Source organism: Oryx dammah, unplaced genomic scaffold (genome assembly GCF_014754425.2).
Source record: "Oryx dammah isolate SB20612 unplaced genomic scaffold, SCBI_Odam_1.1 HiC_scaffold_1, whole genome shotgun sequence".
Classification (NCBI taxonomy): domain Eukaryota; kingdom Metazoa; phylum Chordata; class Mammalia; order Artiodactyla; family Bovidae; genus Oryx; species Oryx dammah.
In genome coordinates, this window is record NW_024070185.1 from 49,627,356 (window position 1) to 49,655,020 (window position 27,665).

A 27,665-nucleotide genomic window follows, 5' to 3' on the forward strand; every position below is an offset into this window, starting at 1 on the left:
TTTAGTACAGGAGGGCCTAGAGTAAAATTTTCAATCCACAAATAAATATTTACAGTTATTTCTCTTAGTAGAGCCCAAAATAAATCAGCAAATATTTCTGGAAGGAAGAGAAGTCATAAAGATACATTTGTCTTTTCACTAAATGTCAATTTTTTGACACAGGTCTAATAGTAATAGCCTGAGGAACCTGAATATAGATATTAGCTAATATATGAATATAAATGTATGTAAATGTGTTTATCTATGAATATAGCACATATACACAATTCTTCAATGACTAACAATATTCTATTACTTTAAGTCTACCATTTTTTATATCGGATTCTATTCCATTGTATTTACATACTTCTTCATACTATATTATACTTATATACTTTTCCATGTATGCTCCCTTTACACTCTAGCCATACTACATACTTAATTTCTCTAACATGGTACTTGCATCCCTGCCTCTATAATTCTGCTAATTCTGTTCCCTCAGTTGAAAATGCTATTCCACAAACTGTCAAAACACCCCCCTGATAATTCACAGCCCAACTCAAATGCTACAGACAGCTAAATATTTGTCATCTCATAAACCCTCATAGTATTTTGTTTGTGCTTCTCTAGTTGCTTTGGTAAAATTTCTTGATATATTGGTATGTGCATTGGTACTATTTTCTCTTCACCCACAAAGTTCCGAAAACTGATGACAAGAATTATATCTCACTCATTTCTGAATGTTTTTCAAAGCCAAGAGTAGAATTCTAAAGATAATTACTTCTCAAAAAGAAAAAAAGATTAAACAAAGAAATAAAGGAAATAATATATCTAGCATGTATTATTTAAAAAATTAATGCAAAGAAGCAAAAATAACATTTCAAAACATCCATAATCCATGAATATATTATATATTCTTCCTGTCTTTTTTGCCTCATATATATAATATGCATTCATATTTTATATTTGTGAAAATTTATTTTGTCTATCTTACAACCTTACTTAACACTACCATATATCATGACTGATTGTCACTATAATTTTTTTCTGTATATTATGTATATTTTATATAATATTCATTATATGGTCACAACATAATTTAGACAATCTTCTACTCTCAAATACTTTGATTGTTTTTTATTTTTCTATCATCATCTTTCCTGCTATGTTCAAACATTTTTTTAATAATGCTAAAATACAAAAGTCAACTGAGTAAATTCTAAAGATCCTCTTCGCTTTATTTAACAACTCATGAATCCAGACAGCATTCAATCTAGCAGAGAGAAAGGAACTCCAAGGAGCTGTACAAAATGAAAGACTTTCTTTTAGGTAGAAGGGAGCAGAAACAAGTAAACAAAAACGAAGGTTGTTTATTGCAAGGTAACTTTCCTTTAGGGCACGGCAGGGGTCTATCAGCTAGTGATCAGCTGATTCCTGATTGACTGGTTTAAAATTCCATTTCTGGAAGAGCAGAAACTGAAATTAAGTTATCTTGATTTGGTGATATGCATTTTAGCAAAAGCATTCCATTTTGACCCTACTGTCTTATTTTTTAAGAATCATATAAATAATTCTTCACCTTCACTGCTAATTTCATTGCTTGAAAAATAGCAGTAAGCATGGTCTCTCACATGGACTTCTACAGTAGTCTACCAACCAGGCGGAGGGTTTTCACTCTTGGTCTTTAGGATGTTCTCAATTGAGCACACAACAGCCTGTCACATGTCAGATCATGACCCCATCCCTTCAAATCATCCAATGTCTTTCTGTTTGACTCAGAGTAAAAACCAAAGTCCTAATACAAGACTAGATGACCCTGTTTCCAACAGCACTCCTCCCATTACCACTCATTTCTTTCTGGTCCTATTTATTACTCCCCTGCTTCATCTTGCTTTGACACACTGGCCTCCAGGAGTTCTGTACTTGATGCTCCCTGGCTGGTCTCCTCCTTTCACAAACTTAGCTTAATAAAAAACATCTCCTTTGAACTCCACTGCATTTGTTTGTGTTAGCGCCATTAAAGTATATTAACTCTCTCCCCTCTTCCACAACTTTACTGAAATAGCAACTTCTCAGTGAGGCCCTGAAATCAGTCTTTGTCTCAAATCCCAAAGTATCTTGTCTGTAGACTTTTTACCATCTTACACATTTAATTTATTTAATGACCTTCTCCCAGAACTATGGACTCTATTTCATAAGACTGTCTTCAGCCCTTAGAATTGGTACATAATTGGTAATTCAAAAAATATTGTTTTAACAAGTAGATATTATGGTGACTAGACTTCAGCTAAATCTTCACATCCATTCAAGATTACTCCTTTTTAATTGCTCTGTATAATCAAAATAAATGAGGTTCATCTTTACATTTCTAAAAAAATTTGTATCTTTTCTTACAATGAATGCTCACAGCTAGCAGACTATTCACAAGTTCAACTACGTCCTTCTGCCCACACTTGCATTGTATATTTAATAAGGATGAATTGTGTTTCTTCCCAAACCTGTGTATGTCTATTGTACCTGTTATAAATATACAACTTAAATAAATATTTATATACCAATAGACAATGCATTTGAAAATACATATATCACTATGAAAATGCTATTGAAGTTTTTAGTAAGATTCAGTAAAGGCAAGTTACAACAAAAAAATTGCCAGATTTGATAACAACAAAGTATTTATAAAACAGCTATAACAAAATAGGAGGCTGCACTCATTGTTTTAAAAAATGTTTTTAAGTTAGTTAACTCCTTCTCCCCGAAACCCTAGAAATTATAGATGATTCAGTAAGAAATCATAGAGAATTTCAAGTCATCAGAAATATATGCAAATAAAAGGGCTTAGCCCATGTCAAGTTATGCACTCATTTAAAGTTAAAATAAAATGTTAAGGCATAATTATAGACAGATATAGACAACTTTTTAAAATAATCAACTTTATTGTTTAACTGACTCGCTACTAGTAATAATAGTAATAATAATTTACATAATCTTTCTGCCTCTCAGTTTTTTTTAAATCAGCAAAATGGAGAAGATACTAATTGTGTTGCCTACAGTGAAGATCTACTGTGAGAATAAAATAAAGTTACACATCACAAAGTGCCCTGAAAAGCTATTAAAGATGTAAGCTACTGTTATAATTAAATGGATTTAAGGAAAAGCTGAAAGTAATAAAAGACACCTTTACTTCCTCATTCCCCTTGGACATATTCTTTTCTGGAATTATTGAGGCATTTTCACATAATACTGTTCTAAACTTGAAAATTCAAATGCATCGACATTCCAAGCATAACTGGAACAAATTCAAATGAACATCAGATTTCCATTTAAATCCAATTTTACTCTTTCTCCTTCCTCTGCTTCAAGTCTCAGAACACTCTTTCCTCTTATAGCTGAGCTCATCTCTCAAGAGTCAAGGAACTCACTTGGGTTATCTTCCTACCTGGGGCAGCAGCCATCTTCAAGGGCCTTCATCTGTGCCTGCATACCAAGGAGATCCCCACAGCAGAGTCCTGGCAGTATGCTGAGATGAGTCCTGAAGTGCTCCCTGAATGTAAATGACCTGAAACAATAGGACTGCGATTAAGAAGAAGGCCCAGGTTTCTACGAGTGCAACCATTTCAACCTTTCCATACACTGCCTGAACTGAACACATGGCAATCACACCCACTCGGTGGGCAGCAGCTCTGCCATCTTTCTGTGTGTGTGAGACCCATTTTATCAGTAGCATGACAATGAAGCTGGAGGATATACAAAACGTGAATAGGTTCTACTTTTAAAAAATGAAAAAAGGGTCTACAATTTTTTCAAAGATTCTAACAAGACAGGCAACAGAATTGGTGGGCAGGGTATGGGCTTTGGGTTCAAATCTTTACTACTCAGCATTTTGTGATTTTCTGCAAATTCCTTAAGTTCTCTTGTTTAAGTTTCCTCCTATCTAAAGTATGCATAAAAATGTCTGCCTCAGAGTAGGGGCTTGGTGTATGTGTGTGTGTGTGTATATACATATATATAGTACATATTTATTATTATATTGCATTTTAAAACTCTAAGGGTAAGACAGAAACTTGTGGTATTTCAAACTTAATAAAGAGAAGTTTCTCTTCTTTCAAATCAGAAAGAAAGATTCTGTATAATTTGAAGAATGCTTTGTGCATTCTCTTTTCATACTTAGTCACACATAGGGGTTCACTTACATTTGAGTGCAGCACCCTTTCTTCCAGTCCCAGGTAAGTAGAATGCAGTAGTTACAGAAATGTTTTAAATAAGAGAACAGCAACAAACATCAATAATAGACACATAAATTCATATTCTGAACCTTAACTCTGTTCTCAACATTCCACAGCCCCAGATGTTCAATTTAATCTCGAGGGATTAGTTTTCTAGTTCCTTCTTTGGACTAAAGACATTTAAATGAATAAAGGTTTAATAAAACAGCCCCTAAAAATATTTCAGCATATTTCCATATATTTACTATATATTTTACCCATTGTAAATGACACATTTTCTATTAATAAGAACATCTCCTCAATGATGTGTCTGTTTTTAAAATACTTCTAAATAGAGGTCAATGAAATGATAAAAGAGAAACAATTGTAGAATGTATTTGTATATTTATTGTAACAATATATAATCAGTATATACATTATCATAATTATATGTACAATCTTGGTACTTTTTCTAACAAAGTAGCTTTAAATAGATATCTGCTAAGGAAAAAAAAATATCCACCTTCTGTTTTTAAGAAGCTGACTAAATACAAAAACTTTCTCCCAGAGATGAAAACTATTGCCAAAAATATTTTCCAAGAAAGAATTTTTTTTTTTGAGTAGAAGTTTAATTTTAAAAAGTACTCCAAATGAGGGGAAAAAAATGGTTGATTCAAAGGACTTTTGTGCTTTGCATGTGATACTTAATAGACTTTTGTATACAGCTACACTGAAGATAACCATTCCTCACCACTTTCTCAGAAACTTCAGAAAGTCTAGTCACATGCAGAACAGGTAACTGAGATGTTAAACGGCTGATGGTCATCCCTTCAGGGGAACTCATCTATTGTCAAAGCCTCAAATCCTTCCCTTCCCTCTAGGTTTCTAAATTCCTTCTGTGACAGCATTCCTTTTTGTACCTAACGTGTTGAGAATCTAAAGTGCAGCTTCAGTTTTCCACCTGCCATAACTGCATTATCTTGTTGGATAGAAACAAAAGGACATTCAATAAATATTCTATAAATATAAATGGTATATAAAAAGAAGCCTAGAAAGTTTGGAGAAATAGTACTTTTAAACATATTATCAATTCATTCTTGTGTTTGGAAAAAGGGAGAACTTAGACATCAGGTAATGTTAACTATAAAGCTAATGAGAAGAGCATTAATCCTCTAGAAGAAATTTATAGTTACCTTTCAGTTCTAAAAATTAAAAATGCCTTTCAATTATTTTACATATTTCTTCATACAAATTAACAGTTAATAGTTATAAGGATTTCTTCAGGATAAAGATACAATCAGCCCCAGATCTTCTAAAGAATAAAACTGTTTACCTTTGAGAGTCCCTTGGACTGTAAGGAGATCAAACCAGTCAATCCTAAAAGAAATCAGTCTTGAGTATTCATTGGAAGGACTGATGCTGAAGCTGAAACTCCAATACTTTGGCCACCTGATGTGAAGAACTAACTCACTGGAAAAGACCCTGATGCTGGGAAAGATTGAAGGCAGGAGGAGAAGGGGATGACAGAGGATGAGACAGTTGGATGGCATCACTGACTCGATGGACATGAGTTTGAGTAAGCTCCAGGAGCTGGTGATGGACAGGGAGGCCTGGCATGCTGCAGTCCATGGGGTTGCAAAGAGTCGGACACGACTGAGAGACGGCACTGAACTTAACTGAAACACTGTTTGAATTGCTGTTTTCTGGGAAATACTACTAAATAAAATGTAGTAGCTGGCATTGTGGTTTCAACCTTAAAGAGCATTTCAATATCACTGAGAAGCAAGAGACTTCAAACAATGTGTTTATAGAAAATTGCCGTATCCCTTCAGTATATTCATATCATAGAGAACTCAGCCCAGCTGAATTATCTCCAAGCCTCAGAACTCACCACTGCATGCAGATTTTTAGGGTATCATTTATAGGTAACAGAATAAAGAATGATACTCAATATTTTTCCCCATTCACTTCAAATTCTTTCACCTTTCAGAAAGCAAAATTCTTTTCTTTTTTAATGCCTACAAGCGTGTGTCCATGCGTGCTAAGTTACTTCAGTCACGTCTGACTCTATGTGACCCTATGGACTATATAGCCTGCCAGGCTCCTGTGTACATGGGATTTTCCAGGCAAGAATACAGCAGTGGGTTGCCATTTCCTACGCCAGGGGATTTTCCTGACCCAAGGATCGAACCCATGTCTCCTGCATTCACAGGCAGGTTCTTTACCAATAGTGCCATCCAGGAAGCCCAGTTTTTAATGGACAAACCCTTTTATTTTGAGGACATTATGTGTGCTAAATTTCTTCAATTAGATGTGATCTGAGTTGTGCTTAGACTATTATCTATTATGTCAAGGTCCAGCTTAAATGCCACTTCCTTCAAAAAGCTTTTTCTAAAAGAAACCAATTCTCTTCCTAATATTCTATATATGTCTTTCTCTCTTCTGCATATTATTATTTATTGATCACTTGCTAATGTCAGGGGAGTGTGTAATTTCCTCAGTTCTGTCTCATCACAACAAAAATTTGAAGCTATGGATCACTGTTACAGCCTTCAGAGGGACCAGTGTTACAGCTCTGTGTTACAGCTCAGTTTTATTTAGAAAATAAAGGAAAATCTTCAAGGCGTGAGGGCATACCAACTCAAAAGACACGAAGAGAAGAGAGGCCCCCAGTGCAATTTTGGCTCCTCTTTTTATATGGTTTTTCTCCTCCCCCTGGGCCTGCCTTATGTAAATTTGGCTCGCCAGGAGCGCTGTTTGTTTTTCCTGAGGTTCTCACTCTGGTCCTCAGACTTACCTTTGTTCTATTTTTACGGGCTTTTCCCTTCCTTGTCTTTTAGCCACCACCATTCTGGACTCCTTTTTCCTATTCTAACTACCTAACACTAAGTAAATGATTACATAAGCCTTGTGCTATGCTGTGCTTAGTCACTCAGTTGTGTCTGACTCTTAGTGACCCCATGGACTGTAACTCACGAGGCTCTTCTGTCCATGGGGATTCTCCAGGCAAGAATACTGGAAGGGGTTGCCATACCCTCCTCCTGGGAAGCTCCCCAACCCAAGGATTAAACCCAGGTCTCCCACTTTGCAGGCTGATTCTTTACCATCTGAGCCATCAGAGAAGACCAAGAATATAGGAGTGGGTAGCCTATCCCTCCTCCAGGGGATCTTCCCAACTCAGGGATCGAATCTGGGTCTCTTGCATCGCAGAAGTATTCTTTACTGTCTGAACCACCAAAGAATCCTGTACTTCAATATATTGATCCATTATCTTGTTATTTTTGCTTTTACAATAATATTTCAATAAACATCCATGTATAACTGATTGAGCAAATGTGCAAGAGTGTTTCAAGTATATATACTTAATAATTGTTACTGCTGAATCAAATGTATACACCTATTCAACTTTACCAGGGATAACCCTTGGAATCTTATCGAGAATTAGATAGCACATTCAAACTGGTAAATTTAAGGAGAACTGAATAAAATTTAATATACATTGTCAGGGTTTGGGGAATGTCAAATAGTACAGTACTCTGGATTAGCTATAGGAGAAGGATAGCACCACTCTTAAGCCTCAAATAGTGAGGGAAGGAAGCAGTTAAAATTGTAAAAAGATAGCAAGTCCAAAATGAAGTTGCTCATGCTAAGCCCCACAGCACCAAACCAAGACCTAACCTACTAATATTTTTGGCTCTTCAAGAAATAGAAATAGAATCTTAAACTAGTCAGTCAGGAATTGCCTGATATGCACTAGTTAGTGGATGCTAACTAAAGGAAAAAGAAAGTGACCTTGCAGCAACCAGTTTTTATCTAGTATAACTCCCTTGTTCTGCTCCCTTTTGCCTATAGAAGTCTTATTTTTTACAGCTCTCCTGAGCTCCTTTGTCTTTACCAGATTGGATGCTGCAATTCATGAGTCATTGAATAAAGCCAATAATATCTTTAAAATTTACTCAGTTGAATTTTGTTTTTAACAGTTTGGTAACAGTGATGGGACCCAAAAGAGACATCTGATGGCTTCATGGACAATAAGAAATGTAAGTATTGATACCTACAAACGCTTTGTGGTCTCTTTCTCATCATTTCCAAGGGCCATGGGTAAGTTACTCTCAGAGTGCAGTTCCATTCTCTTTGTGCCAAGCTCCCAGTATAATTAACTTTTCAGTCTAGGGTTATTGGGTGAGTCTAGACTGACCAGAGGCAATAACAGCACCAGTCCTTGGTTAGCCCACAATCCTGATCCAGACTCAGCAGGTCAGCTTCAGCTAGCAAATAGTTCTACCTGGAACCTGAACCTATAGCCCTTGGTTGAGTCTACAGTCCCCATTTAGTGGGGTCTGCTGGATTAATCTGTTCATTTTGGGAACGGCTGGTAGTGTGCACCTAAGACTTTCTCTTGGTCAGTCACATAATCTTTTGTTACTGCTCATTCTGTTTCCTTGGGTTTTGTTGGTTTCTGTTACTGTGTACATAAGGTAAAAGAATAATGCATGCTTAGTCACTCCGTCGTGTCTGACTCTTTAGTGACCCTATAGACTGTAGCCTGCCAGGATCCTCTGTTCACGGGATTTTTCAGGCAAGAATACTGGAGAGGATTGCCATCTCCTTCTCCAGGGGATCTTGACCCAGGTATTGAACCTGCATCTCCTGTGTCTCCTGCATTGACATGGATTCTTTACTCACTGGGCCATCAGGAAAGCCCCCAAAGGAATCATAGATTTATTATTAATGAGAACCTTGGAAACCCAAGCCACAAAGTTGGCGGGTGGGCAGAAATCAAGCACTCAAAAGATGTTAGAGTGCTCACCATCTAACTCTTAAGACTCATGTACTAGGCTAAGTTGGTCATGAAATGGTTAGATTGCTGTTAGATCACCTAACCAGCTCAAGAAAATTTATGTACCATTCAGTACACTATTAAAAAGCCACACAATCTCCAATCCAGCAGCCCGTCCCTCTTAAGATTTAATTTGGTTCCAAGAGACCTAAGGCTTAGCTAAAGAAATGGGATCTTCAAGTTTCAAGAATTAAGCACACCACCTTCCAGCACAACTGCTTATTTTAGATCTAGAAACTACAGCCCCAGAAGCTGTAGATATCCACAATAATGGAAAAATATCTCTAAGACAATCTAGAATTACAATCACTGTTACAGTGAACATTCCAATTAGAAAAGATTACTCATTTAAGGAGTGCATGTGAATGCAAGAGCTCACAAATCAAACAAATAGAATGGGATATCTATTTTAATTGACATGCAGAAGGCTTCAAGATTCCAAAGTAGCTTCATTGAAAGATTCTTTGAAAGGTTTCATTAGCAAAATGCTAATGAAAATTAAAGACACAAGAGGCACCTAAAACAGAAAATTAAGACTGAAAGGATTCCTGCTACTGCCTTCTGTCTTCCTTTACCTGAGTATTCAGAGTCTACCAATCCTCTCTCTGAACTACCTTTCCATTCTGAAGCAAGTACAAAGCCATAAACAAAACGCTGACAAGTTAGTGACCTTACAAATGCCTCCATATTTACCTTTGAAGGAGAGAACCCCTATATGGACCCTTCACAGGGATTTCTCCAATAAACCACTACCAGTAAACCACTACCAATTATCTCAGTCAAGGGGGATGTTCAGATAGGTAAAGCTTTTTACTAGTCTTCTCCATAAATATTACTAGTAAAAAGCTTTAGCCATCTGAGCAGGTAACCTTAACTTACTTACTGCTAAAAACAAATTTTGGATTTAACTATTGTTTATGGGTTTTGTATTACTGTACTTGACAGCTAAATTTTTAAAAACAAAAGTTTAAGATCTCTGTGTCTGAGTAAGAGGAAAGAACTGTGTATGAAAGTGAAAAAGTGAAAGTGAAAAGCCACTCAGTCGTGTCCGACTCTTTGTGACCTCATGGACTGTAGCCTGCCAGGCTCCTCTGTCCATGGAGATTCTCCAGGTCAGAATACTGTAGTGGGTAGCTGTTCCCTTCTCAGAGGATCTTCCCAACCCAGGGATTGAACCCAGGTCTCCTGCATTGTGGGTGGATTCTTTACTGACTAAGGCTCCAGGGAAGCCTAAGAATCCTGGAGTGGGCAGCTTATCCCTTCTCCAGGGGATCTTCCTGACCCAGGAATCGAACCGGGGTCTCCTGCATTGAAGGCAGATTCTTTTCCAGTTGAGCTACCAGGGAAGCCCATGTATGAAAAGCAGGCAAATAAAGTAAAATGACTGATTATTTCAGAATGAAAAATAATAGCAACAGTAACAACAACAATGAAAACAGGACAAAATCTGAACTGATATTAAAAAGTTCCCTAAGGTTTGTGGAAGAGCGATCTTGGGAGAAATTTCATGTGTGGTCAAGCTGACTAAAATTGAAATGGATTTATTGATTTTTAATAAGTTTTGATATTAAAAATATACTGGTGCGAAACTAGAATTTGGTTTTCACTCTGCTAGAAGGATAAAGTGCTATTGGACTTTTGGTCTGCTTTTGATAAGCAATTGTAAAAGTATCTTTACCTTTTAAGTAACCTGCCTGGACAAAGATTTCATGTCTTAGCAATATTCTGTACTTCACACTGACTTTGTAAAATAATTTACTGTATTTCACATCATCTTTACCAAGTCTTAAATTAAGAAAATCCAGTCTTCTCATATTAAAATAGCCAAGTTTTGCTCACAACTATGTAACCTTCTGTATTTGCTTTTAGTATCTTCTACTATCACTCTGGTTAAATGATAATTAAGCATTATTTCATAATGATCTTTGATATAATTTAGTCAAATGTTGGGGAGACAGCAATGGCAACCCACTCCGGTACTCTTGCCTGGAAACTCCCATGGACGGAGGAGCCTGGTAGGCTGCAGTCCATGGGGTCACTAACAGTCAGACACGACTGAGTGACTTCACTTTCACTTTTCACTTTCATGCATTGGAGAAGGAAATGGCAACCCACTCCAGTGTTCTTGCCTGGAGAATCCCAGGGGTGGAGGCACCTGGTAGGCTGCCATCTATGGGGTCGCTCCGACACAACTGAAGTGACTTAGCAGCAGCAGCAGTCAAATGTTCAAACAATTAGACATTTTGGCAACTTCCCCAAATCAAATTCTAAATGCAATCTTTCTGACTTCAGAATAACTTGGAGATTTCCCAGAGAGACCTTGGAAAATCTCAAAAGATTTGTCTCTCACATGGTAAAATGTTACCTCATTAGGTTAGTTTAAATTACATGGGAAAATATCAAATAAGAAGTTATGTTCAAACTTCTTAGTTTATATTTGTATGGAAGCATGTTATTAACATAAGTGTTATGAAATTCCTAGAATGGTGAATTCCACTTATCTTAAAATATTGTATATCATAGAAATGAACAAACTTCCATGTCAATTTCATTATAATGCTCTCTCATCACATCTTTAACAATGGGCATTTTAAGTCTTTTGTCATTTATGGACAATTATTGTTTTATGCTTGTGCAAAAGTAAGATTCATGGAAAGGACTCTATCAAGTACTCTTGACTACTGACACTGCTGCCAAATTACAAGGTGTCATATTTTATAATGAAGGAAAGCTCTGTCTGACATCTGGTTCTGGGCAAAAGCTCAAGACTTCAAGATCAAATTGATTTGCAAGGGACTTCCTTAGCAGTCCAGTGGTAAGACTCCATGCTCCCAATACAGAGGCACAGGTTTGATCCCTAGTTGGGGAACTAAGATCCTGCATGCTGTGCAGTGCAACTGAAATAAAGAAAAACAAAATTGATTAGGGAGAGAAGTAGCCAACATTAAGGTAGACTGCTTCCTGCAAAGGTGCTAGATGAAGAACATTTCCTTCCAATCCTCCTTCCCTCTCTGACCATCCTTTTCCTATATACCATGAAGTTCTTTATGGTTATTTTATACTCATGTTTTGCCTCAATTTGTCCTAGAAAGATAATGTCATTGTTCACATATATCCAACTCCAAATAACTGCTGGATTTCCATGCCATTGGTGATCCTATAGTTCTTCCCATCTCAAATTTCTTCCTAAATTACAAGGCCTCAGTTTCTCTAGAACAAATTCAGCCCTTCTCTGTTGTGCCAAGCTCCCTAACCCTGTGGGTCTACTTTCCTGCCTCTGCCTCTGATTAACAACTCCAAACTCAGGGAAACTTGGACCCAGGCTCTGTACAAAAAAAGTACACAGGCCAGAGCAACCAGAATAAAACAACCTATGAGGGCTACAGACACTTAAGTTTTACTAGCCTCTGTGGCTGTCACCTTTCCAGTCATGAGCCAAAGACTCAAACTGGAATTTCCTGGAGATATTCATGATTCCAAATTTGCTTCCATTGCCAGATTCCTACTCCCATGGCCAGAAGTAAATGCAAATGAGGCTATGATCAGGAATCTCTCAACTCTTGAAAATATTGCAGAATCTGTTGCTAAAACAGTAAGTTTGCTCAACAAAAATTCCTAGATTTTCTGGCCAAAGTTGTTCTTTATAATAGCATTATCTTTTAGCAGAGCATCCACATGTTTGTGCTGTGGCAAACACTGCTTGATGCACTTGGATTGACACTTCTGGGGAAGCTAAGACTCAGTTACATAACATCACTGAACAAGCCATTTGGCTTAAGAAAGTGATTCCTTCAATAAGGGTTTTTCTTTGAGTTATTTGTCTGATTGGTTTGGGTCTTAGGGGCCGTGGCTCTGAAGTGAACTCCAAACATTAGGAATTATCATGCTTATTATAATAATCGGGCTTCCCTGATAGCTCAGTTGGTGGGCTCCCTGGGTGCTATATTCTCTCAGAAGATTTAAATACATGTTCACAGCCACCACTGCAAAGCAAATAATCTCCCTAAGACTAGAATGTCAGAAAAGAATTAAAAAAAAAAAAAATCACTGACTTAAAGAATGTGAATCCAATGTCATGACCTATAAATACTACAAAAAGATTCAGAAAAAAGTATATGAGAACTCCAGGGAAGTAAGCTTGGAATAGCATTGATGCCTTAAATTTTGATCACATCTCTGAGATTGAGTCTGATCAAAGGGGGGAATTATTAAAAACAAGAAAACAGACCCAAAACGGATTGCCTGTGCTAAACTCAACAACACCAAATTGAGATCTAGCTTAACTATAGTTTCAGCTCTTTTCAGGAATGGAATCTTAAACCAATCAATCAGGAGTCACCTGTCAGCATTTGTTAGGTAATCTGCCTGATAGATCTTTGCCATTCCATAAAGGAAAATGGCTTGCAATAACCAAGCTACTTTTTTGTTTAGTATAACATCCTTATTCCTCCTCCCTTCTGCCTATAAAAATCTTTCATTCTGTATAGCTCCTCAGAGATCCTTTCTGTCGCTAGAGTGGTTGCTGCTTGATTCATGACTTGCTGAAAAGCCAATAAGATCCTTCAGACTTGCTCAGTTAAATTTTGTTTTTTAATATAAGTTTAAAAATATTTGTTTCTAGTGGCTGCAGATTTACTGGGTCATGAAGGAGCTTTCTGGGATGATGGAAATATTCTGTTTCTTGGTAGGGATATGAGTTAAATGTAGAGCATGTGCATTTGTCAATACACATGAAACTATACACATTAAATCAGTTTGTTTCGTAAGATGTAAATTGAACTTAAGTTTTAAAAATTTGTTTATTTAGAATAGCAATTGGTTTGTATTAAAAAACAACCATGAGTTTAAATGAATTATAAAGGTGTTCATTAGCTTAAAACCTTATATTTGCTTGAAGAAAATCAATCAGACTTCTTACTATAGTTTATTTGCATTTGGACACCTAATTTCACTCAAAGTCTTTTGAACTGACCCTTTGGAATACATAATACATGAAAGATCAGAATCAATGATTCCAAATGTTGAAGCTAAACTGCATATACTCTAGCCACAGAGATTTAGACAATTGTTAAATTTGAGTTATAAATTTGGTTTTGAAATTCTTGGTTACCCAAGTGAAAGGTGAAACAATAAATTATATAACCTTCAATATCTAGCTTTTAAAAAATCCAATTCCAAATGGGGAGCAAAGCTTTTTCTAGCATTATAATCTTGTTAGGCCAAGGAAAAAGAACAAAAAGGCCAAAGAAAAGAGACTCTGTGTCTTTTAAGAAATTTTTCAGTAGCATAAGTTAATGGCATCACCAACTCAATGAACATAAGTTTGAGCAAACACCAGGAGATAGTGGACAGAGAAGCCTGGCATGCTGCAGTCCACGGAGTCACAAAGAGTCAGACATGACTGAGCAACTGAACAACAACAAGAAGAAGTTAATGTAGACTTGTTCTAAAACTATAAGACAAGCAAACACATTAATTTCCCCACAAGGAAATATACAAAGCTACTACTGGGAAGAAAAGAAGATGAAAAGAGTTCTAGGAATGCACGGGGAATGTGCAGTAACTCAACTTTCTAGACTCTATTTGCCCAAGAATGCAGCATATGAATGATGGATATATTGATATTTTCTCTACTAAGAACAGAAACCTGCAAATTTAGCGAGCACCCTAGGTGACTCCAATGTATTAATAATTGGCACTAAAACTACCTTAAAATAAGAATAACTTGGTTTATGGAATCATGAATCTCTGTGCTACAGGAGCAGCCTCGTCATGTCAGTGAGAGAAGCAGGTCAGACAAGACTGTTGAGAGTGGAGAATGGGCAGAAATCAAATTGTGAGCTAAAGAACATATGTCTCATCTTAAGACTCTAGGTGTCTATAATTGAATGCAAGCACAGTGTAGGTCCAGTGTTGCTGGAGTTTCTGATTTTTGAAGAAACAATTACACTGGAGCCTTTATATCCTGTTTTAATATTTTACAACAAAGCACAACCAAACATGGGTGTGATCAAAGCACAGCTTTTAGTCAAATAAAACCTGTCTGCACTCCAGTGTTCTTGCCTGGAGAATATCAGAGGTGGGGGAGCCTGGTGGGCTGCCGTCTATGGGGTCGCATTGAGTTAGACACGACTGAAGCGACTTAGCAGCAGCAGCAGCAGCAGCAAGCCATCAGGTTGCAAACTCTCATCTTGACGTTGGTCGTGTTCCATAGAGTGTGTCTTTCAGATCTTAATCAACCTAAGTATACAGAAATTGCTGAATCACAGTCAACAAGATTTTCCTTTCTGGTAATTTGAGTGTTACCCCTGTATTGTAGTTAATGGAGAAGATCCACAGCCATTTTATGTCTCGTATTTGAGTGCTGTCTCTGGTATTTTCTATACAAATTAGGATCCTCACTGACTTTCAGCCAGAAAGATCACCAACCTCTGCCCAGGGATGTATAACATAGATGCCAAAAGGCAGGGCCAATTTTTTTCAAAAGAAAAAAAAGGAAAGGAAATCTGCTTAAATATGTAAACAAGAACTTGGTGGGGACCCAAGACTTCTATTGTTAGGATTTGAAAGACAGGATTCGACTGAGACAAATTTCAGGGCAGTGAAGGTATTTGTATTCAGCCCTTCAAGTTCTCCCAGGAAGGTCAGTATGAATCCAAAAAATGCCTGACTTTGGGTAAGCTGTCTCCTGCTGAGCCTATTTGCATAATTAGTGACAAAAATGTAATCTCTCCACCCTCTTTGATTTTCACAATATTTTTATGAAAACTTTTAAAAAACATTAATAGCTTAAGCTTTGTCTACCAATGATAGAAAAAATGTGGCAAAAATTATTTCACTCTTAATATCTCAATAAAATGAACATATGTAATTAGTATAGTGAATTGGTTATATGTAAACCTATTTTCTTCTCCGTATTCTTGCAACCACTTTTTAATATCTTCTGCTTAATGTTAGGAACATATCATTTCTGTCCTTTACTGTGCCATCTTTGCATGAAAAGTTCCCTTGGTATTTCTAATATTCTTCAAGAGATCTCTAGGCTTTCCCATTCTATTGTTTTTTTTATTACTTTGCATTGCTCACTGAGGAGGGCTTTCTTATCTCTCCTTGCTATTTTTTGTAACTCAGCATTCAATTCGGTATAAATTTCCTTTTCTCCTTTGGCTTTCCATCTTTTTTTTCCGCCCCCCTCAGCTATTTGTAAAGTCTCCTCAGCCAACCATTTTGCCATTTTGCAGTTCTTTTCCTTGGGGATGGTCTTGATCACTGCCTCCTGTACAATATCAAGAACCTCCATCCACCGTTCTTCAGGTACTCTGTCTGTCAGTTCTAATTTCTTGAATCTATTTGTCACTTCCACTGTGTAAATATAAGGGATTTGATATAGGTCATACCTGAATGGCTTAGGGATTTTCCCTGCTTTCTTCAATTTAGGTCTGAATTTGGCATTACTCAGATAACCACAATGGTGTGATAACTCACCAAGAGCCAGACATCCTGTAATGCAAAGTCAAGTGGATCTTAGGAAGCATCACTACAAACAAAGCTAGTGGAGATGATGGAATTCCAGTTGAGCTACTTCAAATCGTAAAAGATGATGCTGTGAAAGTGCTGCACTCAATATGCCAGCAAGTTTGGAAAACTCAGCAGTGGCCACGAGACTGGAAAAGGTCAGTTTTCATTCCAATCCCAAAGAAAGGCAATGCCAAACAATGCTCATTTCTGCTTTATTGACTATGCCAAAGCCTTTGACTGTGTGGATCATAATAAACTGTGGAAAATTCTGAAAGAGATGAGAATACCAGACCACCTAACCTGCCTCTTGAGAAATCTGTATGCAGGACAGGAAGCAACAATTAGAACTGGACATGGAACAACAGACTGGTTCCAAATAGGAAAAGGAGTACGTCAAGGCTGTATATTGTCACCCCGTTTATTTAACTTCTATGCAGAGTACATCATGAGAAACACTGGGCTGGAAGAAACACAAGCTGGAATCAGGATTGCCAGGAGAAATATCAATAACCTCAGATATGCAGACGACACCACCCTTATGGCAGAAAGTGAAGAGGTACTAAAAAGCCTCTTGATGAAAGTGAAAGAAGAGAGTGAACAAGTTGGCTTAAAGCTCAACATTCAGAAAACGAAGATCATGGCATCTGGTCCCATCACTTCATGGGAGATAGATGGGGAAACAGTAGAAACAGTGTCAGACTTTATTTTTTGGGGCTCCCAAATCACTGCAGATGGTGACTGCAAGCCATGAAATTAAAAGACGCTTACTTCTTGGAAGAAAAGTTATGACCAACCTAGATAGCATATTCAAAAGCAGAGACATTACTTTGCCAACAAAGATCCATCTAGTCAAGGCTATGGTTTTTCCTGTGGTCATGTATGGATGTGAGAGTTGGACTGTGAAGAAGGCTGAGCACCGAAGAATTGATGCTTTTGAACTGTGGTGTTGGAGAAGACTCTTGAGAGTCCCTTGGACTGCAAAGAGATCCAACCAGTCCATTCTGAAGGAGATCAACCCTGGGATTTCTTTGGAAGGAATGATGCTAAAGCTGAAGCTCCAGTACTTTGGCCACCTCATGCAAAGAGTTGACTCATTGGAAAAGACTCTGATGCTGGGAGGGATTGAGGGCAGGAGGAGAAGGGGACGACCGAGGATGACATGGCTGGATGGCATCACTGACTCGATGGACGTGAGTCTGCGTGAACTCTGTGAGATGGGATGGTGATGGACAGGGAGGCCTGGTGTGCTGCGATTCATGGGATCGCAAAGAGTCGGACATGACTGAGCGACTGAACTGAACTGAACTGAACCACACAATTGCACTCATCTCACACACTAGTAAAGTAATGCTCAAAATTCTCCAAGCCAGGCTTCAGCAATATGTGAACCGTGAACTTCCAGATGTTCAAGCTGGTTTTAGAAAAGGCAGAGGGACCAGAGATCAAATTGCCAATATCTCTTGGATCATCGAAAAAGCAAGAGAGTTCCAGAAAAACATCTATTTCTGCTTTATTGACTATGCCAAAGCCTTTGACTGTGTGGATCACAACAAACTGTGAAAATTTCTTCAAGAGATGGGAATACCAGACCACTTGACCTGCCTCCTGAGAAATCCGTATGTAGGTCAAGAAGCAACAGTTAGAACTGGACATGGAACAACAGATGGGTTCCAAATTGGGAAGGAGTACATCAAGGAGTACATCAAGTATATTGTCACCCTGCTTATTTAACTTATATGCAGAGTACATCATGAGAAATACCAGGCTGAATGAACCACAAGCTGGAATCAAGACTGCCGGGAGAAATATCAATAACCTCAGATATGCAGATAACAACCACACTTATGGCAGAAAGCGAAGAAATAAAGAGCCTCTTGATGAAAATGAAAGAGGAGAGTGAAAAGGTTGGCTTAAAACTCAACATTCAGAAAACTAAGATCATGGCATCTGGTCCCATCACTTCATGGCAAATAGATGAGGAAACAATGGAAACAGTAAGAGACTTTGTTTTGGGGGGCTTGAAAATCACTGCAGATGGTGACTGCAGGAAAGAAATTAAAAGACACTTGCTCCTTGGAAGAAAAGTTATGACCAACCTAGACAACATATTAAAAAGCAGAGACATTACTTTGCCAACAAAGGACCATCTAGCTAAAGCTATGGTTTTTCCAGTAGGCATGTATGGATGTAAGAGCTGAATCCTAAAATAAGCTGAGTGCTGAAGAACTGATGCTTTTGAACTGTGGTGCTGGAGAAGACTCTTGAGTCCCTTGGACAGCAAGGAGATCTATCCAGTCTATCCTAAAGAAAATCAGTCCTGAATATTCATTGGAAGGACTGATGCTGAAGCTGAAACTCCAATACTTTGGCCACTTGATGCAAAGAACTGAATCATTGGAAAAGACCCTGATGCTGGGAAAGATTGAAGGTGGGAGGATAAGGGGATGGTTGATGGCATCTCTGACTCGATGGACATGAGTTTGAGTAAGCACCAGGAGTTGGTGTTAGACAGGGAACCCTGGCATGCTGCAGTCCATGGGGTCACAAAGAATCGGACATGACTAAGTGACTGAACTGAAACCTACTTTCCATAAACAGGTTATAAATTTTATCAACAGTAGCTGAAACCAAAATCAAAGACCACCATGGATAATCTTGCTATCAAAAATTCATCTTAAAAATTAAAAAGAAAATCAAAAGGAAGGAAAATGTTTAAAATCTGAAGCTTACTATTATTATTCTCTTTTTCTTATTATGAAGGTAGTCATTTTTCTAAGAGTTTTGCAAATATTGATTCATCAAAATTGTCCTACAAGCAAATCATAAGATTTGAAGAAACAGAGACAAGTAATTGATCAGGTGGGCTTTTTTCCTTAAATCAAGTGCCAATAATCTATAATTACATTATTTTTTTCCTATCCAGTATCCATTATTAAGTTTCACTTAAAGTGGTGACAGGAGTAGAAATTATACTTTGGCTGGTGATATCACTTAATCCAAAAGCCAAACAATATAAAATATTCATGTGGAGGTCAATATAAATTTGAGAACTTCAGATCAAATTTGCTATGTGAAGATTTTAAACATTCAAAGAAGATGTAAAGGAAGTTTCAAGCTGGAGGTACAGTCTATGTGACTGTTGTCTCTACCAAATTAAAAAAAGATTTCATTTTGTTCTTGTCTTTGGCACAGTAGTGAAGAATCCACCTGCCAGTGCAGGAGACATAGGTTTTGTCCCTGGGCCAGGAAGATCCCCTTGAGTGGGAACTGGCAACCCACTCCAGTATTCTTGCCTGGAAAAGTTCCATACACACAGGAGCCTGACAGGCTACAGTCCATGGGGTTGCACAGTGTCAGACACTACTGAGCATACACACCATTTCGTTATATAAGTGTTCACTCTCATTTTCCTATGATAATACAGACACATGTGCATATTAAATTTTTTACCATTTTTACAAAGGGCTTCCAAACTGGTGTTTCTTCCAGTCTTCTTTGAAAAATAATTAGGAAAGCCTGGACAATAAATACAACTTGTCATCTTAGAATCCTATAAACAAGAGATTCCCCAAAACGCCAAGACAATTAGAGTTTTGTAGTTTTAACCTGTAAAATACTCTTATGGGAATTATCTTAATTGATACACATTTGCTGTTCAGTTGTTGCTCAGTTGCTCAGTCTTGTCTCTTTGCAACCCCACGGACTGCAGCATGCCAGGCCTCCCTGTCTTTCACCATCTCCTGGAGCTTGTTCAAACTTATGTCCACTGAGTCGATGATGCCATCCAACCATCTTGTCCTCTTTTTCTGCCTTCTATCTTTCCAAGCATCAGGGTCTTTTCAAATGAGTCATTTCTTCACATCAGGTGGCCAAAGTATTGGAGATTCAGCTTCAGCATCAGTCCTTCTGAAGGAGGAAACAGACAGAACAGACTCCATCTTGAAAGCAAGATTCCATCTTGGGCCAGACTGTGGACTTTGAGCTATATGCCCAGTATCTATGGAAATGACATACCAACTGGAAAACCAGGCCCCCCATATGGAAGAACCCCAGGGCTCATACCTAGACTCTCCATTGCCTAAAAGAATACCCTAATTATCTGTGTAACCAAATAGAATCATAAATTCTATTATGCTTATTGGGGTGTGACCACAGACCTATTGATAATTGTCCACTGTTAACTGCCTAGACTTAAGGCATATGAATCACGGGTTAACTTTGATTTTATCTTTCTCTTCCTTTGTTCAGACTAGTTTCAGGGAACTTGGCGAGGTGGGTTTGGGCATGTACACTTAGGGTATATAAGGTTTTCACAGAAACTGGTTGGGGTCTTTGGCTAAGAGGAGACTCTGCCTTGGGCCCACCGGTGTAATAAACTACACTCCACTATCTGCATTGTCCTTCTGAGTGAGTTTGTTTCCCGGAACGCACGGCTACAACACTTTCAATGAATATTCAGGGCTGATTTTCTTTAGGATGGACTGGTTGGATCTCCCTGCTGTCCAAGGGACTTCCAAGAATCTTCTCCAACACTATCGTTCAAAAGCATCAATTCTTTGGTGCTCAGTCTTCTTTATGATTCAACTCTCACTACATGACTACTGGAAAAACCATAGCTTTGACTAGACAGACTTTTGTTGGCAAAGTAATGTCTCTGCTTTTTAATATGCTGTCTAGGTTGACTATAACTTTCCTTTCAAGGAGCAAGCGTCTTTTAATTTCATGGCTGCAGTCACCATCTGCAGTGATTTTGGAGCTCAAGAAAATAAAGTCTTTCACTGTTTCCCCATCTGTATGCCATGAAGTGATGGTACTGGATGCCATAATCTTAGTTTTTTGAATGTTGAATTTTACTCAGCTTTTTCACTCATCTTTCACCTTCATCAGGAGGCTTTTAAGTTCCTCTTCACTTTCTGCCATAAGGATCATGTCATCTACCTATCTGAGGTTATTGATATTTCTCCCGGCAGTCTTGATTCAAGCTGTGATTCATCCAGCCCAGCATTTTCATGATGTACTCTGTTTATAAGTTAAATAAACAGGATGACAATATACAGCTTTGATGTATTCCTTTCCTAATTTGGAATCAGTCTGTTTTTCTAAGTTTGGTTCTAACTATTGCTTCTTGACCTGCATACAGGTTTCTCAGGAGGCAGGTAAGGTGTCTGGTTGGTGTTTCCACTTCTTTAAGAATTTTCCACATAATTCACTTTATAAAATTTATGGAAGGTAGAGCAGTGGTCATGTATGGATGTAAGAGTTGAACTGTGAAGAAGGCTGAGCATCGAAGAATTGATGCGTTTGAACTGCGGTGTTGGAGAAGACGCTTGAGGGTCCCTTGGACTGCAAGGAGATCCAACTAGTTCATTCTGAAGGAGATCAACCCTGGGATTTCTTTGGAAGGAATGATCCTAAAGCTGAAGCTCCAGTACTTTGGACACCTCATGCGAAGAGTTGACTCATTCGAAAAGACTCTGATGCTGGGGGAGATTGGGGGCAGGAGGAGAAGGGGACGACCAAGGATGAGATGGCTGGATGACATCACCGACCTGATGGACGTGAGTTTGAGTGAACTCCGGGAGATGGTGATGGACAGGGAGGCCTGGCGTGCTGCGATTCATGGGGTTGCAAAGAGTCAGACACGACTGAGCGACTGAAATGAACTGAACTGAACTGAGAGCAAGAGAAATTGAAAGGGAATTTGGAGAACACTAGTAATTTGTTTTCTTAAATTTTTTTCTTCATCTCCTCATGAACTTAAAACCAAATGGCACTTTTATTACATGACAGAGTCCTCTAATGTTCAATTCTAGTGGATAGCAAAATATCATAATATTAGCATAAAGATTATTTTCAGATTCTAGGCTTTTAATAATATAGGGTCCTCTCAAGCAGGTCATAAACTCATTCTCAGGAAAAACAAAAAGGCAGTTTAGTAAGTGACACATCAAAAACTTTTGGGATCTTAGTACATTCTGGGAAAGATTATCAAAGCTCACCACAAATTCCATGTGATCTATGTTTCCCAGTCTGCCTTGCAGTTAGGTTGGGACCACAGAAGAGTTGTGACCAGAAGATGTGCCACTTTGGGGCTACGACAGTTAAGAATCAGCTGGTTCCATCATCCCTATCTCCTCCTATCATGAAAACCTTGGTGACCACTGGCTCTTGATAGCAAGGCTAAAAGAGGGAGGAAAGCCTTTATTGTGTTCAGGCACTGAAATTTCAGTCTTGATTAGTACATGTATAAAATAAACCAAGGAAGACATGGGGAATATCTCTTACAGGATATGCTCCTGTATAGGACGAGAAGCAGAAAAGGAAGAGATGAGTATATTCAATACAATCTATAGAAGAACTAGAGACAAAAATCAGAGAAGTCAAAAATCTGTCACCAAGTTCATGATGTAAGGATGATGTTCACATCACATTAGGAGGTCAGGACCTAATTGGTTTAAAAAAAAATAGTGAAGAGTAATAAAAGATTCAAAGGATTTTCTTGGAATGGCCTGCAGTGATGGCATTTTTCACTGATACCAGCTTTTGGATTATGAGAATAGGTTGGGCTCCTTTCAAGATATATAATTAAAAATAATTCAGTCATGAGCTGAAGAGGAACTAGATTATCCCATTATGGAAATAAAAAAGCATGCCTCTATGTATAAGAAATGGAACCTTGAGAGAGCAGTCACTGAGATGTAGAGTGTCAACAGGCAATGGAGTGGAGTAAATACAAGCATGAACTGTAGTGCCACATTAGCTAAATTTTAACCCCAAACCATTATTAACTGTCTCTGTGTGACCTTGAGCAAGTTGTCTATACTCTCCGAGCCTCATGTCCCTTACCCATAAAATGAGAGTACTGAAGAATTGATGCTTTCAAACTGTGGTGCTGGATAAGACTCAAGAGTCTTCACGGCCACCTGATGCAAAGAGCTGACCCATTGGAAAAGACCCTGGTGCTGAGAAAGACTGAGGGCAGGAGAAGGGGGTGACAGAGGATGAAATGGTTGGATAGCATTATTGACTTGGTGGACATAAATTTGAGCAAACTCTTGGAGACAGGGGCTTCCACGGTGGCTAAGATGGTAAAGATCTCCTGCTTGCAATGCAGGAGATCCAGGCTTCCATCTCAGGGTGGGAAGATCCTGTGGAGAAGGGAATGGTGACCCCACTCCAGTATGTTTGCCTGGAGAATACCATGGACAGAGGAGCCCGGTGTGCTGCAGTCCATGGGGTCACAAGAGTCAGACACAACTTAGCCACCAAAAAAAACAACAACAACAATGACTGCATTATAAGGCTTTTCATTTAGTAACTAAATTAATTCATTTAGTTGTGAAGACTAAATGAATTAATTGCATAAAGCACTAGAACACTGCCTAGCATATACCAAGTGCCATGTGAACATTCCCAATTATTTCACTATCAATCTTCATAACAAAAGTCACTTTTCTAAAACTTTTTATTTTGTACTGGGCTATATACTATTAGCAATGTTGTGGTAGTTCAAGTGAATTTTAGTGAAGGGACTAAGCCATACATATACATGTATCCACTCTCCCTCAAACTTCCCTCCCTTTCAAGCTGCCACATAATGAGTTACAACATTCAACAGGATGAAAATACTGAAATCCACTTTAATGATTCCCTGTGTAGTATAAAATTAAAATTAAAGACAGTTCACTGCACTGACAATCATGACTGAATTGTTCAAGTTGAGTGAAATACTTTCATAGGCACTGAGGCTCCAGAAATCTCATGTTTTTTATTCAGTTCTCAAATGACTATTTATAGAAGTATTTATTTTTTAAGTGAGAAAGAGAAATGTCTAATTCATTTTTATTTCATAGCCTAAATATTCCAAAATCAAAATTCAAATTATTGTACTATAGTGACCATTATTTGGAATGAAATATTACTCAGGTATGAAAACTGTTATTCCACTTTAGCTCAGTAATGTTAGATGCTTTCATTCCAAATATGGAAAATATAAAATGGTGATAGATGATTATCTGATATGATTTCCACCCTAAATTTTTAAAATAATTTGACAACAATGAGTTCACCAAGAATGAAGCATATATCAAAATAAGGAAGTCTGCAATATGTATTCCATTTTTCATGCACATCAAATTATCCTTGACATAAGAAATCTGAGTTTGTTATATTTCTCCTTCTACCACAGTGATTATTCTATCTTGACATTGTTTGTTCTTAAAAATAATAAGTGCCAGATATTTCAAGAAGCTAAGGGAGGAGGGAAAGCACACAAGCATTCTCTCAATTATAGATATTATCACTCTTTCCATTAATTAATAATGAGGTTATTTAGGCTCCCAGTTAACAATCACTAGAAATTGCAGTACCTTATTTAGAAGATGCATCATTCAAATTACAAATTGATGTAATGAATTCTAATGAACCCTTTCCTCCTACATTGAAGCCTAATCCCTATTCAAAGTGGATTAGTTAGTATTTAAATTTATCATAGGATCAAGAGTGATTAGTGGCCTATCATAAAAAAGAATCCCATGAAATTCATGGCTCTTTATCACATGCAAGACTGAGGGTGAGCTGTTTGAAAAGTTCCAAGGATGGAGCATTGTATTGAAAAATCTTGCCAATGATGCCTATTCCTGAGGTGTTCTGCAGTAAAATACAGCCCAGAAAGAAAGAGGTCCACTTGTAGGAAAAAAATATTCTCTAAGGGATGAAGCAGCTGCATGCAAATGGTTTTCTAAGTTCTTATTATCTGCATTCTCATTGACTGCTGAGCTTTGGAATGTGTGACTCTAAGTCTCCTTTGCTTGAAAGATTTTCTAAGGAGCTTTTGAAAACATTAAAGCTCCTGAAAGACTTGGCTAAGTTTGAATTTTAACTGGAATGGATATAACCAAGATATAGTTTAGTAATTGAAATTGCCATTTTCCTGAACTGGTTGTGTTTATGTCCTCCTAGAATAGGCACAGAAGTGAATTAGATTTGAGGATACATATTATAAACTCAGAGATACCAGAATAATCAGAGTAATAATGAGATCCAAATGCCACACTTGCTTAGAACTCCATTCTGTTTCTAGGAATGTAATTGATACAGATATTGGGTAGATCAGGGTTGCTTTTCAACATATCATAATTAAAAAGTCAATAGTCTCATCCAAAACATCCCAGGCTTCCTTTAATAAACTATGGAAATGTGTTCAGTAGCTCATTCATATCCGACTCTTTCCAACCCCATGGACTGTAGCCCACCAGAATCCTTTGTCCATGGGATTTCCCAGGCAAGAGTACTGTAATGAGTTGCCATTTCCTGCTCTCCAGGGAAACTACAGAAATATCTTTCCTTAAACTCACATAAGCCCTTTTAAGGGGTACCTTTCAGTTCAGTGAATTCACTAGTTTTTTTTAACTAGATTCATTTTTTTTTCATTTTCTAGAAAAATACAAAATATTAATCGTTATTTTTTGGAAGTATAGTTGGCAGAATGGCAAGACAGAGGTTACCTTTTTCAAGTATCTTCCCCATCATGTTTGCTTTATGTGCCTGTCCAGTTGCCTTTTGAACTGGTCAGGCTCTATTCTTCAAGTTGCCAATATATCCATTTTCCTCTTTATAATTGAATCCCCTAAACTGAGCAGAGAATTCATCTCTCCAGACAAATAGGTCTTATATTCTCTTTTAATGTCCTCATTAATTTTTTCTTATTTTTACTTATAATCTAATATAAGTTTTTAGTATGAGGATCTAAATCTATGTCTTTTTTCCCAAATGGTTTTACTATCATTGTACTAGTTATTGTTGGAGAAATGGAGGACCTAGAATTTTTTTTGTGTGCATGTACACATCATTTAGTGTAACATAAAATCCAAGATACGTTTTTCTCAGTATATATATTTTTTCAACTTTTCTTGAGATCTAATGGACATACCCTTCTTTAAGACATTCGTAATATGACTACGTTTAATATCACCTTATCATACACTCCATGATTTTATAAACACCACTTATTTCCTCTCTAAGCTTTTATTTTGCACTGCCTGGGTCATCCCTGTATAGTACAGGTTTTTAGCAATGGAACTATTGATATTTTGTACCAGATAATGCTATGTTGAAATGGGCTACCTATGCATTGTACCATACTTAACAACAATCCAAATACCAGATGCTGGTAGCACCTTCCAAGCGGTGAAGATCAAAAATATCTTCACACATTGCCAAAAGACACTTACCGGGCAAAACTTTCCCGTGATAGTCCCACAAGTATGGCAGTCTATGTAATTACAAAATGGTTTGGATATATATATTATCAGTTCAGTTCAGTGCTCAGCCATGTCCAACTCTTTGAGTCCCCATGACTGCAGCATGCCAGGCTGCCCTGTCCATCACCAGCACCCAGAGTTTACTCAAACTCATGTCCATTGAGTCAGGATGGTGTCCAACCATCTCATCCTCTGTCGTCCCCTTCTCCTCCCACCTTCAATCCTTCCCAGCATCAGGGTCTTTTTAAATGAGTCAGTTCTTTGCATCAAGTGGCCAAAGTATTGGAGTTTCAGCTTCAGCATCAGTCCTTCCAATGAATAGTCAGGACTGAATTCGTTTATGATGGACTGGTTGAATATCCTTGCAGTCCAAAGGACTCTCAAGAGTCTGCTCCAACACCACAGCTCAAAAGCATCAATTCTTCGGCGTTCAGCTTTCTTTATAGTTAAACACTCACATCCATACATGACTACTGGAAAATCCATAGTGTTGACTAGATGGACCTCTGTTGGCAAAGTAATGTCTCTGCTTATTAATATGCAGTCTAGGTTGGTCTAACTTTTCCTCCATAAAGCAAGTGTCTTTTAATTTCTTGGCTACAGTCACCATCTGCAGTGATCTTGGAGCCCCAAAAGATGAAGTCTGTCACTGTTTCCACTGTTTCCCCATCTATTTGCCATGAAGTAATGGGACCAGCTGCCATGATCTTAGCTTTCTGAATGTTGAGTTTTAAGCCAACATTTTCACTTTCCTCTTTCACTTTCAAGAGATTCTTTGGTTTCTTTCGCTTTCTGCTGTAAGTGTGGTATCATTTGCATATCTGAAGTTACTGATATTTCTCCCTGCAATCTTGATTCCAG